Source organism: Balaenoptera borealis, assembly GCF_965194805.1.
Source record: "Balaenoptera borealis genome assembly, chromosome: 12".
Taxonomy (NCBI): domain Eukaryota; kingdom Metazoa; phylum Chordata; class Mammalia; order Artiodactyla; family Balaenopteridae; genus Balaenoptera; species Balaenoptera borealis.
The window spans coordinates 29057973-29073613 of NC_138869.1; the positions used below are offsets into that span (position 1 = coordinate 29057973).

A 15641-nucleotide genomic window follows, 5' to 3' on the forward strand; every position below is an offset into this window, starting at 1 on the left:
CATTCATCTCCCCCTGGCACTCACAGTTTCCATGCACAACAATCTGAGTGCTCTATTGCATGCACCTGCTACTCTTTGCCTGACCTCATTCTCTGGATGTCATGCAGGGCAGGCTGAAAGTGCCAGGGAGTTAGTGACCCTGGGAGCAGCCCTCATTTATGATGGATGAGAGTTGGTGGATAAATATCCAGCTCCCTCGCTCCTGAGATGGGTCACCTCTGAGGCGTCTTCCCATCAGTCCCCAGCAAGGCTGAGTCCCAGTTGCCCACAGGGGTAAATCTGCCCATGAATGCACCCTGGATGGGCCTCCTTCCCTTTCCATCCTGCTTGCCATCTCCTCTCATGATGCTTTCTTTAAATTCAGCTCCCAAATAAAACTGCTTGCACTTAAATTCTTATCTCAGGATCTGTTTTTGGTGCAATCTAATCCAAGACAGCATTCTATGGCTAAACATGGTCAAATAAACTTAGGAACTGAGGAAAGTTAAATAGAATTTTTTTTTCCCCCGCAGGACCTCTTGGCTTCTCTAATGTGCTAATGTGCTTTGTGAATTTCAAGACAAGGGTTGCTGCAGCATTTCCTTTATTTATTTGGCCACAGAGACTAAGGCAATGGTGCCCCTTTATACGAGGAAGTGTGTGGAATCAGTGAGCCTTAGAACAACACACTTTAGGATCATTTATCCGCTTCCTCCATCCTGACCCCCCATGGCAGGAGAAGCTCTATGGCTGAGACCTGGCATGTTCACATTTTGGCTTGGTGACTGTGGGTTTAAAGCTTCATGTTGTCAAAAAAGTGGTATGAATGTAACAGCACTCCCTCCTCAGCCATCTGCGCACTCTCTTGGCAAAAATAGTGTGCACAGATTCAAGCATCTGTTCTAAAAGGAACATAAAACAGACAAGGCTTTCCAAATGCTTCCCTTCCCAGGGTTACTCACCCAAAGTTCTACACTTTATCTGGGCAATTTCAGTCATCTCTTGTCCCTCCTCCTTGTCATGCAGAAAGCCACAGAATTAGAAATGAGCTGAAGGGAACTGAGTATACTGATGGTTAAAGAATTGAAAATGATGTGTCATTAATGAGTCCATTATTCACACTGTGAGGTGGGATACAGATGTGAGGGTATCCTGGCGCCTCAGTGTAGCAGGTGAGATGGATATTGAACCCACAGTTACAGAAAGAATGAATCCTCCTAAGTGCTCTAAATGAAAATGTAGGTTCCCAAGAGAGTGTATAATGTATTGCCAGGAAGGCTTCCTGGAATAAGTGGCATTTAGGGGGAGACATTAAAGAGTGAAGAGTAGGGGCGAGAGTTGGCAGTGATACTAAGGCTGGGAGTGAGAAAGAGCCAGGCATTAAGCGAACTGCCTAGGGGGATCAGATCTCCGACAGCGAAAGGAGAAGGGTGGAAACTCAATCTGGTGAAATGGACACAGGCCAGATCAAGCTCATGTATTTGCTTTGTGAGATTAAATAGTAAACATTCCTTAGCCTCTGTATTCTCATCAGCAAAGTAGGAACAATAATAGTAATTGCCAAATGGGGTTCTAGGATTAAGTGAAATTAATACATGTAAAGCCCTTAGTAAAGTTCTTGCTACACAGCACATGTGTAATAAATGATATCATACTATTTACATATTATTGATGCTAAGTCAGTTGGTTAGTGAGAGAACCAGGATTCAAGCTCAGGTCTTTTTTACTGGAGTCTTCCCTATGAACTGCAGTGGTATATTTCCTGGTTCGATTTTACATAGTGCTCCTCAGAGAGGATTCTGTGGGTTACTAGGTGCCATTCGAAGATCAAGTTTTTGAAAATATTTAGGAAATAAGTATATAGGACAATAGTCACAAGATTTTTAGTAAGAAAGTGCATTCTGCAAAATTTTGTACACCATTATCCCACCTAATATTTAAAACATTTAGAAGAGAACTAGATTTTTAAAAATAAAAATGGTGGGGCTTCCCTGGTGGCGTAGTGGTTGGGAATCTGCCTGCCAATGCAGGGGACACGGGTCTGAGCCCTGGTCCAGGAGGATCCCACACGCCGCGGAGCAACTAGACCCGTGCGCCACAACTACTGAGCCCACAATCCACAACTACTGAAGCCCACGCACCTAGAGCCCGTGCTCCGCAACAAGAGAAGCCACCGCAATGAGAAGCCCGCGCACCGCAACAAACAGTAGCCCCTGCTCGCCGCACCTAGAGAAAGCCCACGTGTAGCAACAAAGACCCAACACAGCCAAAAATAACTAAATAAAATAAATTAATTTAAAAAATAAATAAATAAAAATAAAAATGGTAAAGCATTGTTAGCTGATGGAAGTGTGAGTGATGTTCTAAATAAATTTACCTTAATCGCTTTTATAACTGTCCCCCCGAAAAGCAAAAAACCTGGTGAAGTTCCAAATTTTCTTCCTGGCTCCAATCTTAGGAACTACTCATTTCCCTATTTCTGAAAAAAAGTTATATGTGTAGGATGCACATCCTACCAGGAATTGACTCAAAAGACTATTAATCAAGCTCGAAAAGGAGTTAAAACTGGTTGACTCTGCATCCGGGTCCACTTGAAAAAGGAAAGGGATGCTTTCCTGCTCTCAGGGGGAAGTCAATGCAAAAGTACAGGAGTGGTCCGCTTCCAGTCTTGGCGGGCACACCAGTGCTCAGAACGTCAGTGGGTCAAATGGCTGGCACAAAAAAGAGTAACTGGATTAGCTTCCTTGCCTTTCTTAGTGGCTTAGCTCAAACGCCTGAGGCGTTTTCCACAGTGCATTGGACACGAAACTAGGCTTAGATAACACCTTGGATTATTAATGAAATCCTATATGTACCTGTTCTGAAAATGAAAATCCTATGTTGTCCCAGAGAGAAAGTATGAGCATCAAGGCCCTATGTTTCCCTTTAGAAAGGTGTTAGCCACAAACTTGACACCAGACTCAACAAAAGCATTCCTCAGGATTTGCCAGGAACACAAGAGCACATGATCCCTGCAGGATTTGAAGTCCATCTTCAAGCCTCCATCCATTCTTCCTCTGTGCACATACATCAGCAGATCAAAATGTGCCCCACACTTACACATTCTGTGAGCTGAAAAGATGATTGGCAAAGGAACGTCAGCAGTATTGAGTCAGAATGTTGATGTAGCACATGTAGCTTTAATTCGGATTAGGATGCTCCAGCTGAAAAGAAAATTGTGTCATCTTGCCAGATTTCCACCGCCCCCGCGCACACACACACGAAAAATATTTAGCTGGAGTTGCACAACCTTTGTTCCCAAACAGTGTCTTCTGCAGCGTCCGAAGGTGTATTCCGATGGACAGTCATTTATTACATGTTCTTAGGTGTCATATATTGCAAAGGCGTGCCTCAAAGGGGAGAAACTGGTCATTTTTCTAGCAAGCAGACTCTTGGCAAACATTTCTGAGGTAAATCAGGATTTATTTGAAGCTTAAGATAGAGGATGTGGACGCCAGATGGTACTGGTGTGAGTGAAAACTCTTAAGTAAAACAGAGCTGACCCCAGAGTGTAAGGAGCACGTTTTGGCAGATTATTACACCATCTGTCACTTGAGGACATTTGAATAATGTCTTTCACAGGAAACTGGGGAAGTTCCGGGCCTCTTTTTGAAGGTCTCGGTTCTGAAAGAACAAGCTCGTGAGGCATTCATTGATTTCAGAAGGTGGACCCTCAGGAGACGGAAACGGTGTGCTCAAATCCTCAAAAACTCATAATCTCCATCAGCAACCATGATCAATCACTGCATTAAAATAATCAATAAATAGTGGACTGTTTCCATGTGTTGGTGTAGGAAGCATCTGCACAATGGTAGCCTCAATGCCTGGGACTCTCGAGTTCCAGGACACACCTACTAGAGTTCTATTTTGAAGGTCCCAGGTATTTTGAGAGAGATAGAAAGTACTTAGTGAGGCCTGACATCAGTAGTCACGTCCCAGGAGTGCCCGGACTTAGACTCTAAAGCACCATGTTGCCTATATTCTTTCCGTGATGTACCCTTCCTTTCTTTCCCTCCTGGATGACTCTTTTCCACCATTTAGCACTCTCCGAGGCAAAGCTGAGTGTAACATCCTCCTTTACCCATGGCATCCCCTGCCTCTCTCAATGACAGCCCCATCGTCATTATGTAGCTGCCTCCCCACTAGACCGTGAGTACTTTGATGTCAGGGAACAAGTCTTATTCATCTTTGTACCCATAGTACCCGTCTCCGTAGCCAGCACAGAGTAGACCCTGAAATGGATCTGGTGGTGAGGAATTGGAAAAGGAGAGAGACTTCTCCAGGATCTTAATCCATTTCTTATCTGTTAATTCACAAGTCTTTCTTTTAATGTGTGTCGACCTAAAGAACAATGAGAGATATTTGATGTTCTGGTAACATTTTGAAATAAAGTTCAGGGATCACCTGGTAAAGTTTTTGAAAGCCAGTAAGGGGCAGTAGTACAGCAATACATTTATTTAATGTGCTGTGAGAGGAAAAAGTACATTTTATGTGGGCTTCCTGCTATAAACAGTGTAGTGGTTAAGAGTGTGGGTTTGGGTGGAGGTCAGAATACCTGGCTTGGGTCCTGTGACCTTACACAAATCATTTAAGCTCTCTGAACTTTTAGTATCATTCTTTATAAAATAGGGATGATATATTCATGTCATGGGATCATTGTTTTAGGTAAACAAATTAATGTATGTGGGACTTCCCTGGTGGCGCAGTGGTTAAGAATCCACCTGCCAATGCGGGGGACACGGGTTCGAGCCCTGGTCCGGGAAGATCCCACATGCCGCGGAGCAGCTAAGCCTATGTGCCACAACTACTGAGCCTGCGCTCTAGAGCCTGCAAGCCACAACTACTGAGCCCCCAAGCCACAATTACTGAAGCCCGCGCGCCTAGAGCCTGTGCTCCGCAACAAGAGAAGCCACCGCAATGAGAAGCCCGCGCACCGCAACAAAGACCCAATGCAGCCAAAGAATAAAAAATAATGTATGTGAACTGCTTAACTAGGTACATGGCAACTAGTAAGTCCATTCTAATTATTAATCAATAATATATGTTTAGCATTTGGTAGTTAAATAGGTTTAATCTAAAAGTATTTACTTATATTCGACCCAACAAAACTTTCCCTGGGTGCCCAGCGCTCAGTAGGGACTTAATGAATGATATTACTGTTATAATGATTATGGACTTCCTAAAGTACCTTAGTATGATGACATCTCAGCTTGGCTTTCTTCTCACTCAAATGAAAGACTCATCAAACTTGAAAGTGCAAGAAGATGGTTAAGTATTTTTATCACATTAAAACCGCCACCCAGTGAGCAAGACATGAGGAAAGGAGTGAATAACTTGCTTTCTTTCTTTCACAAAGTTTAGCGACACAATCCCCACTCCCAAAGATTACCTTTTCAAGTACATCTTGTCTTTTTAGCAGGTAGACTCTGTGAGAGCAGGGATTATGTCTCACGTGAGTTCTGTAGATCCTCAAATACACAGTGTGAGTACTTAGTAAGTGAGCAAGATAAAAAAGCCCAAGAAAATAAGATGAGTGTCAAAAGGATTTCATTTAGGGGATAAGAGTTGTGAAAACATGAAAATTCAAGTATTTGATGCTGACATATTCCCTGCCAAGCTTATTCCTCATATAATCATTCTTCTTCAGCATCATAGGTAATAGAACAAACCCATATATTTGAAAAATATGTGTATTTCAACCACTGAGAAATATTTCATTTTATGTACCATGCAAATAAACCTTATATTACAGAGTAGTTCTAATATACTGACATTGGGAGCTTACCCTGTGCTTGATTGTGCTATGAACTTGAGCTGCATTACATCATGTGTGCTTGTCCACAATCCTTTGACATACATACTGCTATCTTCCAGAAGTTATAGATGACAAAGTTGAGGTTTAAGTTAATTTCAAGGATTTGAAGCTAGGTATTTCTGACTCCAAAGCCTAAGCCTCTTTCCCCTTATCCTTGGGGTCTGCAATCTCCCCAAATGTCTGTAGTTTCAGTGTTTGTAAAGGAAACATTTTAAAGTATGTATGTAGTTTTAAAAACTCAACAGTTTTCTTCATATGGATCTCACTATATCTGTGAGGTATATATTCAATTCAGACTTTTATGTATAAGGTTTCGTTCAAGCAGAGCACACCTGGGGTTACTCACAAAGTATGAATATGAGGTATCTAGCAAACTGATTATACCTCACAGACACTTCATAAATGATGACTATAAGGATGAATAATCAACTGAATGAAAACATTTTGTATAGTACATACTACTGTGCAAATATCCACATTATCATTTCTAATAACTCTGTTGTTTTCTAATGTTCTTAACCACCACATTATTTCACAACGTTTTCTGGAACTTAGCTCATTATTATCAGTACATTGTCAGCTCTGTGTGAGTATTTGAGCACATAATGTGTCCAAAGTGATGACTGGCCCTCTGATTTTTAGAGGTGTGGACCACTTCCTTTTTGGTTAGGTGAACAATACTTTTGAAAATTAGTTGACCTGTATAAATGGATGTATTACTTCTCAGCAGTACAGCCTTAATTACTTAATTTCAAAATCTATTGTCTACCATAAAAGGAAATTTCAGGGTACCATGAGTGGAGATCAGAGATTCCAAATAAATAAAATCCACAGCTGCCTTATCAAGTCAGATGTTTACAAAAAAATGTGGTCTGAAAACATGGAGGCAATATACATTACCTAATTAAACACATATTTGACAGAGTCAGTAACATGGGGTAATACATGTTTAAACTTTTCACAAAGAAAAAAGTCAACCGTGATTCTTAGTTCGTTTCCGACTCAAGGATAAGTGTTGAAATCCCTTTGTGTCTTTTCTCTGTGTAAAAAAGCAGTTGTGTTCCATTCTAAGTATGTGGTTATCTTGGGTACTTGGCATGGTCTGGGAATATGGTATCCTAATTAATCCAGTGTAAAGTTTCTATAGATACCCTTTGTGGATGATCAAGTGTCATAGTGGTTGAATGCAATGTAACACAAAAAAAATGTTTCTTGAGGATTCTGGTTTTGGTTAAGATGGACTAAACATGTGCCACCTCTTCCTAAGCTTTGCACAGTGCAAGGCACAGAGCCGGTGCTGGGCCAACACAGGTAACTTGAACAGATGCTAGTTTCTCTGGTCATCTGCCCTTACCTCCACCATCATAAATATATATTAAACTGTCCCAGCACCTTAAATGAGGTCTCCTGGATGTAAAGTAACAAAGGAGACTAGGAGGGTAGGGTAGGAAGGACATACCAACAGTGAATGTTTCTAGGGAGGCAAGAGAAGAGTTATGAATTCATGGTGTGGCACAGCCTGGAATCATATAAGCCAAGGAAATTCAAGTGTGGGAACAACCTCCATAGGGTGAGGGTGTTTCCGGAAGTGTTTCTGAAAGGGCTCGAATGTGAATTTCCTAATTGGGTGTTTTTCAAACTGTGGGTTGTGACCTGAGGGTCAGGAAATCACTTTGGTGAGTCATGACCAGATTTTTTTTTAATGAAGTACAATGAAATCAAATGGACAATAGCAGAGTGTATTACTGGCTCACAGCATATAATGTATTTCTTTCTGAGGATTGTGATCCAGGAAAGTTTGAAACACATTGCCCTATCCTTAGGCTTGTGAGAGGTTGCTCTACGCCTGTGATTCTCGTCCATCAGCCACTGTTGAAGATGATCTTCTATCCTGCTAGGGATGGAGAACATGGTACAACTTTCCCATCCTTGAAGAAATCACCCTTCATCTTTCTGTTGTGTCTGTTTCTATGGGGCAGTGTTTTATTTGGAGATACAAGCTAACATATATGTAGTCCAGGCTCAGTATCAGGCAACTGAAACACATGATCAACATTTAATTCTCACCTAATCTCCTTCTGACCTTATCATAACCCAACAAGGCCAGGTTCATCATTTCCTTTGTACTGATGAGAAAACTGAGGGTCAAGATGAACGTATTACTAGTCACTTGCCAGGAAGTGGCTGAGTTGGATTTGAACTCACTCTCTTCTGCCTCTGATGCTAGTCTCAAACCCTCTGTACTACTGCAGATAGTCCTTTCTTTTAACTTGGAATTTTTGTCATGGAATTATATACTCCACTTAACCAGAGCCTAGGCAGTCAGTCTCCATGTTGTGCCCTTCACAGTGAATCCTTAAGTTTGTGCCAGATTATTTCCCCAAATTTTTATTGTGGTAAAATATATATAACATAAAATTTCCCATTTTAATCATTTGAAGTGGAAAGGTCAGCGGTATTAAACATATTCATAATGTTGTGCTACCATCACCACCATCCATCTCCAGAACTCTTTTCATCGACCAATTGAAAAATACACCCCATGTTGTTTCTATGAATTTGACTACGCTAAGTTCCTCATATAAGTAGCATCTGTACTACAAAAAGTCGAATACTGTATTTGACTTTTTGTGACTAGCTTATTTCACTTAACATAATGTCCTCACGTTTCATCCATGTTGTAGCGTGTGTCAGAATTTCCTTCCTTCTTAAGGCTGAATAATACTCAATTGTCTGAATATACCACATTTTGTTTATCCACTCATCCGTCAGTGAACTCTTGGGTTGTTTCCGTGTTTCAACTATTGTGAATAATGCTGCTGTGAACATGGGAGTGCCCATCTCTTTGAGACCCTGCTTTCGGTTCTTTTGGGAATATATGTCACAAGTGGGATTGCTGAATCATATGGTGATTCTGTTTTTAATTTTTTGTTCTCTACAGTAACCCTACCATTTTACATTTCCACCAACAGTGCACAAGGGTTCCAATTTCTCCATTTCTTCACCAACACATTGCTTTTTAAATGTTTTGATAGTAGCCCTCCTTATGGGTTTGAGGTGGCATATTGTAGTTTTGATTTGCCTTTCCCTAATGATTAGTGATATTGAACATCTTTTCATGTGCTTGTTGGTCATTTGTATATCTTCTGTGGAGAAGTGTCTATTCAGATCCTTGCTCTATTTTGAATCAGGTTTTTGTTTGTTTGTTTCTCTTTTGCAGTTCAGTTTTAGGAGTTCTATATAGATCCTGCATATTAATCCCTAATCAAATATATGATTTGCTAATATTTTCTCCCATTCTGTGGGTTGCTTTTTTATTCTGTTGACAGTGTCTTTTGATGCACAAAATTTTCTAATTTTCATGAGTTCCAGTTTATTTTTTCAGTTGCTACCTTTGCTTTTAGTGTCATGTCCAAGAAATCATTGCCAAATCAAATACCATGACGTTTTTGTCCTATGTTTTCTTCTGAGAGTTTTACAGTCTTAGGTCTTTGATCCATTTCTGAGTTAATTTTTGTATGTGGTATTAGTAAGAGTCCAATTTTATTCTCTTGGCTATGGACATCCAGTTTTGCCAACACCATTTGTTGAGAAGACTGTCCTCTCCCCATTGAATGATCTTGGCACCCTTATTGAAAATCGTGCAGATAGTTCTTAAGCTAAGTTTGTAATGCAGCAGTATGGATTTATAATGTCATTAGCATTGCCTAGTAAGACTGAATAACTTGCTGTTTTCTATCTTTGGAGGCTTTTACATTCCCATGTTATATTTTAGAAGAATGGAGCTATGCATTTCCTAGTTTCAAATCTAAAGTGTTGTTTTCTCATCTCAGTTCCATCTCTTGGGTCTGTCGTCTACGTCTCTTCAGCTTCACTGTCATCACACAGTCCATGCCACCATCGTCTCTTGCCAGACAACCTGTAATAGCTTCCCAGCTGGTCTCTTCAATCTAGTCTCTTCTGATTTTTTTTGAAATGCGCATTGCATCAGTCCACTGCTCATAATATTTCAATGGCTTCTCTTTGCTCTTACAATAAACACCATATTTGTTAGGCCGACTATGTGTTGCCGTAGTTCTGACCTCCCTCTCCTCTCCAGCTTCATTTTGTACCATGCTCTTTGCTCTTATCACCATGCAGGCCTCCTTTCAGTTCCTCTGAGATACCTTCTTCCCTCCTTTCACAGGGCCTTTGCACATGCTATTCCTCTGCCAGCATCACTCTCCAAACCAATCCCCTGTTCCTGTTATCTAAAGAACTCCTGTCCATCCATCAGATCTCCACCGATTTTATTAGCTCCCAATGGAAAATTTCCCTGTCCTCCTTGCAGACAATTAACCATTATATGATCTCAAAGCACCGCTGAGTCTTTACTTCGTAATACTCTTCCTTGTAATTTTACATTTATGAATGTGATTCTCTGGTTGATGTTTCTGTCCCCCATTGGACTATTAGCTCCATAAGGGAAAGAACTGTGTGTCTATCTTTTGCCCCCAGGGCCTTGACCAGTATCCAGCTCATAGAGTAGGACATTAAACATTCAACTTACTTGACCTCTTTAGAAGCAGGTGCTCATATTTGGCCAAAAGTCTCAACTCAGAGGGAGGTAATCAAGGCAGACCTCTGAGGGATTAAAGAGTCAGGTTTAGCAGTAAGAAGAGCTTTCTGAGTATAAATGTTGATGTCTCAGAGCCCTGGTATTTATGGTTTCTCCTTTATTTGGTCTGGACACAAGACATTCCTCCATCTCCGTTGGGTACCATCGTTTCCTTGTTTAGGAGTTTAATTAAATCTGCACCTAACATGCTACAAACAGTTGGGGGGAAGAGCAGTGTCTGGTTTATGGCTTGGAGGGAAATGTTAACCATGCAGAGCTTTGTAGCCCCAGGATTTACTATGTGTATAATTCTTGGATGGATTTGCATAGGCCTCCATTATCCTAGTCCCAACTTCAAGCTGTCTCCCTGGCTATCTGTTTCCCAAGGGATCTAGGGTAGAAAGTATTAAAAAAAACCCCAGAGATAAGACTTCTCCATGAGCAAAGGTATCTTTTCCAGGCAAGCCTCTTATCCCAGCAACCACTGGGGCATGTAGAGGGGATATTATTAACAATAATGGTAATAGTAGTAATAAGGATAACAATTATTATTTTTTTTTTTAGCACTTATTGACCTTTTGTTATGTGCTAAATGCTTTGCCTGCATTATCTTACTTAATATTCCCAACCACCCAAGGAAGGACTCTATTTTACCCTGGAGTAAACTAAAACTTAGAGAAATCAAGCTCTTTCCTTAGGACCACACATGAAGCAACAGGTGGTGAAGGGATTTGAAACTGGGTGGATGATCTTCCAGTCCCATTGCTCTTGACCACTGTTTTATCTGCCCTTTTTTAGAACTTAATCATTCCTTTAGTAAATCTTTTCTTTTTAGGCATTTATTGTGTGATGGGCACTGGGGGTCCAAAGCAAGATAAGTTATAGATGGTCCCTTCCCTGGAGAAGTTCAGCACTCATTGGGGGCCATATCAACCTTATCACCTCCTTGCTGACATTGATTGAACACTTACCGGAAACCAGCTCTGAGCTAAGCCCTGCACCTGGGATAGTCTCAGAACTCTCCCCAGGTAGGTGCTATGATCATACCCTTTTTACAGATAAGACAACGAAGGCCCAAGAGAAAGTACCTTGCCCAAGGGCCCACCACCAGGAATCCACTGGCTGGGGTAGGGCTTCAAGTTTATTTGACTTTGTCAGATGTCTGTGCCTTTCACTACAACCCTGAATTGCAGAAATGTGGAGAATGCACGCACAGGGGAGCCTGCAGGGTACTTTGAGAGTTCAGGGCAGGATGTACTTAATCCTGTCTAGAGAAGCCAGAGAAGGCTTCCTGAGGAATATTAGATCTAGAGAAGAAGAAAATATAGGTTTTGGTTGAGTAACTGTGCCCTCTGCCTTCCTGCTTAAATATATTCCACATCTGGCAACAAGTGAGATTGGAAGGAAGTGAAAGCCAACGGGGAGACATTCCTAGAAGACACATTCGTGTTCCACATAGAGAACTTTCTGATAATTATTCCAGACTAAGAGTAGAAGGGACTGTTGGGAAGCAGTGAGTTCCCCACCGTGGAGGTTTAAAGGAGGCCAGGGATCCACGAGGGGGATATTCAGGTACTAGATTAACAATCAGATGAGGTCAAGGGTACCCAATTTAGTTGTGCATAAGAATTGGCAGGTGATTTGTTTAAACACCAGTTCTTGGGCCTTTCCTCTACACGTTCTGATTCAGTGGGTCAGGACAGGGTCCCAGGCATCTGCATTTTTAACAAGCTCCCCAGCTGATGCTGAAGGATCTGGTCATGGTGAAGTCACACTGCCACAAATGCGCTAGGTGACCTTTAAAAATCCTCCAGTACTGAGGTTCTCTAAACAGTGTTTCCTAGTGTGTATCTCACAGACCATTCAGTCTGTAATAGGAGTTGATAAACGTTTTCCTTCAAACAACAGATAGTGAAGGATTTCGGTTTTGTAGGCCTTAGGGTGTCTGTCACTACTCAAATTACTGTGTAGTCTGAAAGCAGCCATAGATAATATATAAATAAATGTGTGTGGCTGTGTTACCGTAAAATTTTATTTACAAAAATAGGCAGTAGACCAGATTTGGCCTACAGGCTGTATTTTGCTGACCCCTGGCCTACAAAAATTAGTGCTATGTGTACGATGTTGGCTGTGGGTTTGTCATATATGGCCTTTATTATGTTGAGGAAAGTTCCCTCTATGCCTACTTTCTGCAGGGCTTTTATCATAAAAACTAAGTGCTATGTAAAAATGAGTTTGTGAAAAGCTACAGACCATATCTCTTCATGAATAATCGCAGTGCATAGTAGCATCTTAAAAGCTCTGAGCAGGCCTGAGAAGTAAAGAGATTTGTTTAGTTTTGACTGACCCAGAATTTCTCAAATTCTTTTCACCAAAGGACCTTCTTACTGTATAACACTCCCATACCCTTAGAACTGGTGTTCCAGAGAACACACTTTGAGAAGCACTCGTTCACATCTTACAAGTGGGCAACGTACGTTACAATTTGAATAGATTGTCCTCTGAGAGTTTAGGAAGAAATTTTCCCTAAAATACTTGCTTCACCCAGATCACTGTTGCCTAAACTTAACCTCTTTAAGCTTGACTTAGGGTGCTGTACCCTGATTAAAATGAAAACACTCCCAATGTAAATGGGCTTGTCAGTTTCCTTCCTCAGGAAGGTGGTTTTGAATGCAAGTGATGGGGCAGAAGACATGGCGTTATTTGGAAGGGGTCAAAGAAAAGACATCTTGGAAAGGAAGAAGGAGCAGATAGGGGTGTAAACAATCATAGCATGAGTTATTAAATACTTGCTGTATGCCTACCACTATACCAAGGCCTTTAGATCTGTGGTTCTCAACTGGGGGCAGTTTTGCCTCCCAGGTGACCTTTGGCAATGTCTGGAGACATTTCTGATTGTCAGGACTGAGGGTAGGGGATATTGTTCTGGCATCTACTGGGAGGCCAGGGAGGCTGCTAAACATCCCACAGTGCACAAGATAACCTCACCCCCACCCCCAGCAAGGAATTATACAGCCCCAAATTTCCATAATGTTTCTGTTGAGAAACTCTGATCTAGATGATCTAATTTCTTCCATATAACAACCTTGTGAGGCAGTGGTATTATTTGTACATTTAAGAAATGAGGAAACCTGAGGCAAAGACAAATGTATCTTTCATTCTGACTTTCCGTAGTTAGTGACAGTGTGAGCCCACACTCTTAAAAGCTTACATTCAACCGCCTGTGGCAAAGACAGCTTTCACTTCCTTAGCCACATAGCCCATGACTCCAAGAGGTCTTCCCACAGACCCTTCACATCACGGTCCCCTCTTGCTCTCCCATTCCCTTTCATTTTCTGCTCTTGATACCTTACTTAGGTAACACCCAACTTTATCCATCTTCTAAAAATATATCTCCAACAACCACCGAGACACCCCTTATTTAAGCATTGAATGGCCAGCCTGACCATTTATGATCAGTTAGGTTTGTAACACCAGGCAAATGATCTTGACCTATTGGTTTTGGTTTCACCATCTGTAAAGGGAAATGATGACAACATGTGCCCGTGCTACCTTGATTCATTTCGACTCAAACATAAGCTATTGGCTGAGGATTCTGCTTGGAACGTCGAGGGATCCAGAGAATGCACAACCCCCCAGGGAGAGTATGCTGAGCGGATGGGATCTTTAAGGAGGAGGCAAGTTTCTTGTTTTTTATAAGCCTGTCCAGCTCCAGTTTTTCTAGCAGCCTACAAGAACGCTGCAGAGTGTGAGAGTGGGCTTAAGAGGGTCTGGACAATATCATGAAAGGGCAGTTGTTACCCCAATATTTCGCCTGGGGATAAGGAGGGCTAGAAGTGCATGCACGGTAGCACGTTACAACCCTGAAGGTTGAAAGTTCCTAGACAGAGCTCTCTCCAAGAGGGCAACTGGGGTGAACGTGACCGGGACTTGCGAGGAGACCTCCTCAGGGCCCGGCACTACGAGTTACCCTCCTTTCTGGTAATTAAGAAACATGAAGCCCTTGTACTTTATTTTTATCACTGCTACATCGAGCAGTCAATTCAGACAGTCCATGAATAAGGAGGTTGTTTCTGGGAAGAAGATAGCCCATGGATTATCATTAAGCATTGAAACCAATACTCAGAAAATAAAAACAGTGCAATGGCATGAATATTCAAGATGGCGCATCATAGTGATGAGGTATGAATATGGCAGAGAGTCACAAAGTGTGGTCCTGGAAGACTGGCTTTCCCTTTACTCTCTCTCATCTTCTGCTCCTTTTAGAGATGTCAGCCCTTTGTTCTCTCTCCGTCTATACTGACTCTGGCTATTCGATTATTTCACAGTAAGAGAAGATAATCCTCGAATTGGAAATGACAGAGACTCCACAATTGTAATGAAACTTTCTTTTCAGAATCTCAGGTCCTCATGGAAATGAGTGATTGTTGAACACTGGGTCTTGGTACTCACAAATACTAGGAATTAAATAGTCTAATAAGAAATGCATGTCCCATAAACGGCCATTCCCCACCTTCCCTACCGTTAACAAAATAAATATTGTGATGTCAGTGTGGTTTGAGGTTATCTGACTTGGGGATGAACAGGGGACATTAGGGCACATACCCAGGGAGATTCATGGAGGCTGACCAGTGCTTATGAAAAAAGAAGTGAGGTTGTTCAGTTATTTCATAGCAAGAGATATGTCATACATTATGGATATTTGTGATAAATCATATTTTACTTGACTCCTCTACTAAATCTCATTCCTTTTTTCTTTCCGTAAGTCCTTTCTCTATAGAGTTTCTCGAACAGCAATAAGGGGAGTGCAAAGACCTATGATTTGGAACAGATAAAACCTGATGTTCATATCTTGGCTCTGCCTCTAATTAGCTGGGTGATTGGGGATCGATCACTTAGCTTTCCTAGGTCTTAGTTTTCTTAACAGTTCAATAAGGAAATATTACTTATCTCATTGGATTCTTTTGTGAAATAAAGAAAATGATGTATGTTAAGTGCCTAGAATACACCAGGCACTCAAAAATGCTAACAGTTACTCTCAGTCAAATAGAAATGAAATTATATTAATGCTCCGGTAAAATCGCTCTATTAAAGATACCTAACTGCTCCCCATGAAGAAGGAGAGCTGCTCTCTGTACCTGGTAATGAGCAGCAGACATAAATGATGAGAATTTCAACTTGTCATTTTTTTCTAGGGGGACCTCTGATCAT

At 41.4% G+C, this 15641-nt stretch overlaps 1 protein-coding gene across 11 annotated transcripts in view; it reads right to left on the bottom strand.

Annotated features, from left to right (window-relative positions):
• The window catches only part of LOC309606953 (uncharacterized protein), a 431574-nt gene that overhangs the window by 181756 nt on the left and 234177 nt on the right, over positions 1-15641 (bottom strand). The window lies entirely within an intron of this gene.